Below are 9,801 nucleotides of genomic sequence, written 5' to 3'. Positions count from 1 at the left end.
CTTACATCTTAGCAAGTATATCCGATGTATTTAATAAGAAACATGAGGTAATGCCCACCGCCCATGAGATAATGTCGACGCTCCAGGGGATGTTTGAGCAACCGTCATCCTCTGTTTGACATGAAGTCATTAAGTATGTTTACAATGCTCGCATGAAAGATGGTTCCAACATAAGAGAACATGTTCTCGATATGATGGTCCATTTTAATATTGTTGAGGCTCATGGGGCGATGATAAATGAAATAAGTCAAGTCAGTATGATATTGGAATCTCTCCCAGAGAGCAACCTGCCTTTCAGAACCAATGCTTTTATGAACAAAATTACTTATAATTTGACTATGTTGTTGTCACACCCCGCCCCAGACCACCTTCTTAGCCTAGAGAAAGGCGTGACTACAGCAGTTACCAACCCTTGGGCTGACACTTACTACCTAATAACTCTTGCAGAATAACTCTGATACCAATTATAATTCATATGCAATGGGATGGCTGTAGGCCCACAATTTATTAACTTAGAATCTTAATAAATTTAGAGTATTTACATCATTAGATTTACAAGTCCCAAAACCCACAAACCCTAGTCCCTATATGAACAATAGTAACATGTGTACAATATTAACAGTAACCACCTAGCAAACAGTTACAAGTCTTTTCGTCCTTTAGTGGTAGAGCATATAATGAGCTGTCTTCAGAGGATTTGACCGCTACCTGTGGGGGGAAACAAAAACATTTGAAAATGAGGTGAGCTTACGTCAGTGAGTGACCGAGAAAACATAGTAAATTCTCATGCATAATTTCAGAAAATAGTTTTATCTGAAATATAAACTTTTGCAGCATAATATTTTCCAAGCGTAATGTATATACAACTGTTTTAAACATAAAACAGTAAAATCATTTCTCAAATCAAAGTACTGTATAGCTGGTAAAATAATCCCAACACCAACTACTAGTCCAGAGAGAACCCTTTTGCTCAATCTCTGACTTTATTCACCTGTGGCCACACTAAGTTTACCTTCACACATTAGGTACTACTGCTCAGTTACCTTCTCCTTGTACTTCAATATCGAGCTACTAGGATACCTTCTCTAACGTACTTCAGTATCTCGTTGGCTTGGTACTTTCTCAAACGTACTTCAGTACCAATAGATACCTTCTCCTTGTACTTTAGTATCTAGTTGGGTAGATGCCTTTTCCTTGTACTTTCGCATCGCATTTTACCAAAACTATTTATAAACAACTTTTCTCTTTAAAGCATGTACAGTATAATACATATACAACATGGCTTTAAAGATGGTAACGCATGCTGGATAAAATCAATAGTTTTTCAACAATAGGCATGCATTCACAACACAATTCAGATCTTGCTTGGAAAGCACTTTATAAAACTAGTAGGCATGAGAATTATTTTCGCAAACATGCTTTCTGTAAATGTTGTAATCAAAACATTTTAAAATCGTTTTAGTTCGAAAACATTTTAGCCACTCACCTCGAACTCTTAGGAACTTTTCACTCTAGAAGCTCCTCGGGTCCCTTTTTCACCCCTAAAATCCAGATTCAACTTACAACTTAGATTACTCATAGTTTCAAACCTTATTTGGAAATACTTCCTTCTACAAACTTATTCTAAAATGTCTTAGGAATTTTATCTTCAGCTTTCAGTGCAGAATTTCTCGTGGTTTGGCCGGAATCTCAAAATTTTCAAGACTGGCTCAGACTGATCTAACAGTATGACCATTCTGCCTTCTTCTCAACCTCCAGCCCAGTTATTTTGAGCCTTTTCCTCCGGCAGCCCTATTATGAAAACTATACTTTCAGAGCTTTCAGATGGCTTTGAAATCACTCCAAACGCACGAGTAGATAGGAAGATCTTCTCGTCCAAAGTTGACACACTCCTCTGAAACCTCACTGCTCTCTACGTTCTCTACGAAATTTATGATTTTTGTGTGATTTGAAAATGAAATCCCAACTCCCTATTTATAGGCATTCAAATTGCTCGTGGGATTGACAGCACCTACTTGGCTGCATGACCAAATGTTTAATCCTCCCTTTATCAACGTAAGCTGACTTCACCTTAGTTCAATGTGTTCTTCCCAAACGCATCCAACACAATTTCTTAGGGTTTAAGAATTTCTCTTAATCGGACACCTAGATTTTAATTGACATTTGCCCTTACGTCTTCAAGCTTTATTTGTATTCAAATTAGGGTTTTTACATGCATAATTCACCTCAACGCGTCCAAATACATCGCCCAGACGCTTGCTCAACCGTTCAATGCATAGGCGAGGCGTGGGCGTGACGTTCGAATCGGACAAAGCAAGGCTAACGCATAGGCGCTCTCGCTCTTTCCGCTCTCGGCAGTGTCGCTCTCTCCCACTTTCTCGCTGGTCTCGCTCTCTTCACTCTCGCTCTCTCCAACAATCTCATTGGTCAGCTCTCTCCAATCTCGCTCTCTCCAGCTTTCTCTCCAACTTTTCTCTCCACTCTCACTCTCTCCACTCTCGCTGTCTCCAGCTTTTTCGCTTGTCTCGCTTTCTCCCATCTTCTATCCAATCTCGCTCTCCTCCATTTCCTCTCCAATCTCGCTGGTCTCGATCTCAATGATCTCGCTCTCTCCATCTTTAGCTACTGTGACAAATGTTCCCCGTATATTTGTTTTTACCCGTTTACTCACCACTTAATGATATTTTTACACGGATCTTCCAAGATAATTCCAAAATAATATTTTCTATATTTTTCCTTAATTCCTTACTCCGTACTTCACCTAATTTTTCATACTTAGCCTATTCTTCCCCAAATTTTCCAAACTCAATCTTCATATTATTCCATATTAATTCCACGTACTTAATTACTATATTTATTCCCACTTAATATTTTTCCCCAACTTTTCCAATATTATTTTCTCCTTTCAAATCTCCATTCCTTCTTTCACCAATCACACTAACTGTTTTCAATAGCCTATTTATTATTTATACAAATTTAAATAGAGACACACAATTAAGTGGAAAATTAAGATAATTTAAATAAGAAAACACACTTAAGTGTAAAATTGGGATTCGGGGTTCACATTTACCTCCTCCTTATAAAAATTTCATCCTCGAAATTTCGCCACAAGTCCGTTAGTTAAACAACTGCGGATACTTGTTTCTGATTTGCTCCTCAACTTCCCATGTTGCTTCTTCTATAGCATGATTCCGCCATAGCACCTTTACTAATGGGATTGTCTTATTCCTCGAGACTTGTTCCTTTCTGTCCAGAATCTCCACTGGTTCCTCCTTATACAACAAATTCTCTTTCAACTGTACTGGTTGCTCAGATAATATATGAGTAGGATCTGGCACATACTTTCTAAGCATTGCCACATGAAACACATCATGAACACGAGATAATTCCGGAGGTAAATCCAATCGATATGCCATTGTACCAATCCTTTTTATTATCTCATAAGGTCCAATATATCTCGGGCTTAACTTCCCTTTTCTATCGAACCTGAGTATTCCTTTCCATGGAGATAATTTCAGAAATACTTTATCACCCATTTCAAACTCTAATTCTCTTCTCCGCTTATCAGCATAACTTTTCTGCCTATCTCGAGTCGTCATAAGATTATCTCTTATAATCTCAACGTTATCTATTGTCTGTTGTACAAGTTCTGGACCTAGTAATTTCCTTTCACCGACTTCATTCCAGCATATCGGAGTCTCACATGGTCTTCCGTATCGGCTTCATATGGTGCCATTCCGATACTCGAATGGTAGCTGTTGTTATACGCAAATTCAATTAACGACAGATGCATATCCCAACTGCCCTTGAATTGCAACACACATGCCTTCAGTATGTCTTCCAATGTCTGGATTGTTCGCTCAGACTGACCATCTGTCTGTGGATGAAAAGCGGGTACTGAAATATAACTTGGTCCCCATAGCTTTCTGCAAACTAGGCCAAAACTTTGATGTAAATCTGGAGTCTCGATCTGATACAATTGAAACTGGAGCTCCAAATTGACTTACGACTCGATCAACATATAGCTTAGCTAGTTGGTCCCAGGTATAAGTGGCTTTAATAGGTAAAAACTTAGCTGTTTTTGTCAATCTATCCACAATTACCCATATACCATCATAGCTTTCTGGTGTTTTAGGTAATCCATACAAGAAATCCATCGTAATATGTTCCCATTTCCATTCTGGTACTGTGAGTAGATTAAGTAATCCTGCTAGTTTCTGTCTCTCGGGTTTAACTTGTTGACATATTAGACACTTGTCGACATACTCCGCTATTTCTTTTTTCATACCCGACCACCAGTACGATTTCTTTAATGTTCTGTACATCTTCGTACTGCCTGGGTGCATAGCATATGCCGAACTATGTGCTTCTTCTAGGATAGCTTATCTAAGAGCTAAGTCTTTAGGTACGCAAATTCTACGCTCCTTTAGTAGCACTTTGTCTGTTCTTAGTTGATAGTCCGTCCTCAATCCTTTATCCACTTCTTCAGGTAACTTCTTCAGATCAGAATCCTTTAATTGCTCACGTAGAATATTTTCTACAAGAGTAGAACGCACTTGAAATAACGCTAATAATCCTCATTTTCGACCTATTGATTATGTTGCCCTAACATTACACAACTCATGGATCAATCTACCCTTCACTAAATTAATACTAGCTCCAGCTGATCTAGTTTTTCGACTTAAAGCATTAGCTACCACATTTTCTTTAGCTGGGTGATAGTCAATTCTACAGTCATAATCTTTAATCAATTCAAGCCATCTTCTCTGTCTTAGGTTTAGTTCCTTTTGATCAAAGATATGCTTTAGACTCTTATGGTCTGTAAATATATGACATCTCTCCCCAAACAGGTAATGTCTCCACAATTTTAGAGCTAACACAACTCCTGCCAATTCTAATTCGTGTGTAGGGTAATTACAGTCATGCTTCTTTAACTATCACGAAGCATAGGCTACTACTTTTCCTTCTTGCATCAGCACACATCCTAACCCTTGTCGGGATGCATCACAATAGACCTCAAACCCCTTACCTGGTGTAGGTAGAGTTAATACTGGTGCTGATACTAACCTTTGTTTCAACACTTGAAAACTATGCTCGCATTATGGCGATCATTCAAACTTCGCATCTTTTCTGGTTAGGTTTGTCAATGGAAGGGCTATCTTAGAGAAACCCTCCACAAATCTTCTATAATAACCTGCTAAACCCAGAAAACTGTGTACTTCGATTACATTCAGGGGTCGTTCCCAATTAACTATTGCTTCTATCTTTTGGGAATCAATACTAACTCTGTCAGCTGAAACTATATGCCCAAGAAATATGACTTGATTTAACCAAAAATCACACTTACTAAATTTGGCGTATAACTTCTTTTCTCTTAAAGTTTGTAATACCATCCTTAGATGTTCTTTGTGTTTTTCCGCACTATTGGAATACACTAGTATGTCATCTATGAATACTATCACAAACTGATCCAGATAAGAATGGAATATCCTATTCATGAAGTCCATAAATACTGCAGGAGCATTTGTCAATCCAAACGGCATTACCAGAAACTCAAAATGTCCATATCTAGTTCTGAATGCAGTTTTAGGAACATCTGTGTCTTTCACCTTCAACTGGTGATAGCCTGACCTCAAATCTATCTTAGAGAACACTGTTGCTCCCTTTAACTGATCGAAGAGATCATCTATACGAAGCAAAGGGTACTTATTCTTAATGGTCACTTTATTCAGCTGTCTATAGTCTATGCATTATCTAAGAGTACCATCTTTTTTCTTAACAAACAAGACTGGCGCTCCCCAAGGTGATACATTGGGTCGAATGTACCCCTTATCCACAAGTTCCTGTAATTGAACGTTTAACTCTTTCAACTCCGTTGGGGCCATCCTATATGGTGCTTGGGAAATAGATGCAGTACCAGGAATTAATTCAATAGTAAATTCCACTTCCCTATCAGGCGGTAAGCCTAGTAATTCTTCAGGGAACACATCTAAGAATTCTTGTCCTACAGGTACATCCTCAGGTTTTAGTTTCTTATCTTGGGAAACTACTACAGATGCTAAATAAGCTTCACATCCTTTACTCAATAGTTTTCTAGCTTTTACTGCTGATATTAAACTTCCTGGGAGTATTCTTTTACTTCCTACTAGAGTTATTTCTTTTTCACCGGGTTTCCTAAACACTATTTCTCTTCTGAAACAATCCATACTGGAATAGTATTTACTTAGGAAATCCATACCTAAGATAACATCAAACTCTAGTAATTCTAATGGAATCAAGTCGACCCAAAAACTTTGGTCTCCAAGAATTACTTCACAATTCCTATAATACTCATGTACCACTAGAGTATCTCCTACAGGCGTAGAGATAAATAATTCTTCATCCATACGTTCAGGTATTTTATCTATATGTAATGCACACATACTAGATATGAATGAGTGTGTAGCACCAGGATCAAATAATGCATAAGCGGATTGATTACATAAAGTTATCATACCAGTTACGACATTTGGAGCCTCTTCCGCTTACTGGTGTGTCATAGCGTACATTCTACCCTGCTGCTGTTGTGGTTGTTGTTGGGGTCGTCCAGCTACCCCTTTCTACTTAGCTACACCGGATCCCTCACCTCTAGTTTCGGTCGTTCTTAGTTGGTTTACCGTTTGGGTAACTCCTCATTGCTCATTTTGTGCTCCACGACCTAGCTGAGGACAATCTCTTTTGAAATGCCCAGCTTGTTCGCACTGGAAACACACATTCCTATTACCGTAGCATACCCCTGTATGAGGTTTACCACAGTTTACACATAGTAGTTTCCTCCCCGTACTAGCCACCGACTCACTAGCACAACCTGATACTGATCTACCACTTTGTTTAGCTACAGGTCTGAACTTCTTTCGACTCAAACTTTGTTGGCTCATGCCCCTAAAACTCCTTATCCCCGACTGTCCAGAGAACGAGGATCTAAATTTTTTACTTCTTGTTTCTCCAGGCACTCTAAACTGTCCTTCTCCTGGTTGAAGTTCATCCTCCTTCGCTACACTCCGCTCTACTCGGATAGCTGTCTCAACTAACTAAGTGAAATTCACCCAATTAGATGTAGAGGTAATAGGTGTACGTATTTTTCTTCTTAGGCCACTCTCAAATCTCCTACACCTCTCATTCTCTTCCGCGATTATCGGAAGGGAATACTGAGATAACTCAGTAAATTTTGGCTCATACTTAGCAACTGTCATCACTCCTTGAGTTAGCCTAAGGAATTCCTCCCTCTTCGCATCTCTAAAAAAACTAGGGTAGTATTTATCCTCAAATACTTGTCTAAACTCAGACCAAGTCATAATTTCTGAACTACTCCTTCTAGCCACTATCACTTTTCACCATTTCTCAGCCCCTTTTTGCAGCAAGAATGTCGCTAACTCGAGCTTACGGTCCTCAGGGCATCTCATAACTTTAAAACACTTCTCAATCAAATCCAACCAGATCTCAGCATCTACTGGATCTGTGGCTCCATCAAACGTCGTGGCTCCTAAAGCTTTCAGCCTCTCGACGCCGAACTTCTTTTCTGGATCGTTTTGAATCGATTCTACACTCGCCGCTAATATTTGAGTGATTCTATCGAATAATCGATCCTCCATCTCAGGATCTACACCTACCTTTGGTGTACTAGACTCGTTTTCAGAAGTGGGAGATGCCAAGCTATTTTTTGGAGAATCTTTCATCTTACTTAGAAAGGTATATTATGTACCTATGATGAAAAGAAATTTAATCTCCATTTCCTGTCTGCTAGAAAATATGTACAGAATATCTTTTGAATCTAATGAAGTGTTTGTTTTTTCAAGAGGTATTCATATTTGTTCTGCAACACTCAAAACCAACTGAAGCAAAGGTCATTCTAAATATAGAGATGTTTAAAACGATTGAGACTCAATATAAAAAATACAAAATTTCTCCTAACACCTATCTTTGGCACCTCAGACTTTCGTATTATTTTCAACGGGATTGAGAGATTTGTAAAAAATGGTCATCTAAGTTAGAAGATAGTTCTTTACCTCCATGTGAATCATGTCTTGAAGGAAAAATGATAAAAAGATCTTTTTCTGAAAAAGGTCTTCGTGCCAAAGAACCTCTTGAACTTATACATTCAGTCCTATGTGGTCTGATAAGTGTAAAAGCACGAGGAGGCTATCAGTACTTTGTCAGTTTTATTGATGATTACTCGATATATGGCTACATTTACTTAATAAGTCACAAGTCTGAAACTCTTGAAAAGTTCAAAGAATTTAAGACTGGGATATAAAATTTGTTAAGTAAAATAATTAAAACACTTTGATCTGATCGAGGTGGTGAATATATGGATTTACAATTCTAGAACTATCTAGTAGATCATGGAATTTAATCCCAGCTCACAGCACCTGGAACACGACAACAAAACGGTGTTGCAGAAAGGAGAAATCAAACCTTGTTAGACACGGTCCAATTAATGATGAGTTATGATCAGTTACCTCAATCCTTTTGAGGGTATGCAGTATAGACTAGCGTTAACAGCTTGAGCAAGAAGGAAATGACAGAAAACTAGTTTACATCATTTCCGTATCTGGGCTTGTCCAGCACACGTGTTGTTACAAAATCCTAAGAAACTGGAAACACATTTAAAGTTATGCCTCTTTGTAGGATACCCGAAAGAAACAAAAGGAGGACTGTTCTATGATCCCTAAGAAGACAAAGTGCTTGTATCGACATATGCTACATTCTTGGAAGAAGATCATACTAAAAATCATCTATCTCGCAGTAAACTAATATTACAAGAAATGACCAAAGATGCTACAGAAACATCAACAAGAGTTGTTGATCAAACTGGTCCATCAATAACAGTTGTTATCCTATCACGTCCATCTCGAAAGTTGAGTATGTGTCGACCTAGTGGGAGGGTTATTCAGCAAAATAACTTAAATTCATACTAAATGAGAATAACTTAAATTCATACTTACCTTCTTCGGTAGATCTTCAGGTAGCGTTGTGAGTTCCAGCTCCGGTTGCCTGCTAGGTCCTGCCACTTCTACCTCTCCTCTTAGTCTCACTTTGACTAATTTCTTAGGTTTCTCTTTAAACCTTTACTCTACCACACTTCTCTCTGGTTTTACTAAACTCAAACCTCAGGTTTTTCCTAACTCAACCCTCTGGTTTCCAAGAACATATACTTTCATACCAAACTAGTATGAACTAACCCTTCAACTTTCCCAGAAACTTATACTTTGATACTAAACTAGTATAGACTAATTCCTCAATCTTCCCAGAAACTTATGCTCTGATACCAAGTTGTCACACCCCACCCTAGACTACCCTCTGAACCTAGGAAAGGATGTGACTGCAGCAGTTATCAACCCTTTTGTTGACACTTACTGCCTAATAACTCTTGCGGAAATAACTCTGATACCAATGAACAAATTCAACAACCAACTGATTATGTCGAGGAGGCAAACAACAACTGATAAAGTAGGCCCATTTTATATTACAATAATATAACGTTTATACAACTCCAAGACTTAACTACTTAGATTACAACAACAACTGTAAAACCCTCCGGAAGTGTAACTGTGGCATGTGGCAGATCTTGACCTTAGCAGCACCCTAGAACTCCTCACCTTCCGCTACCTGGGAAGAAAAACATGAAATAATATAATGAGCTTCACAAAGCTCAGTGAGTGGTAAGAAACTTCTAGAGTCTATTTCAACTCATAAATCACAAGCATATCATAAATACGAGGTTAGTACCCAAACGTCTGCCTTGAATGAGTCTAATCATAA

The sequence above is a fragment of the Benincasa hispida genome, chromosome 11, assembly GCF_027475165.1.
Source record: "Benincasa hispida cultivar pf3 chromosome 11, pf3_genome.v1.1, whole genome shotgun sequence".
NCBI lineage: Eukaryota > Viridiplantae > Streptophyta > Magnoliopsida > Cucurbitales > Cucurbitaceae > Benincasa > Benincasa hispida.
The sequence above is the reverse complement of the archived record's forward strand: the minus strand, read 5'-3'. Positions refer to the sequence as shown.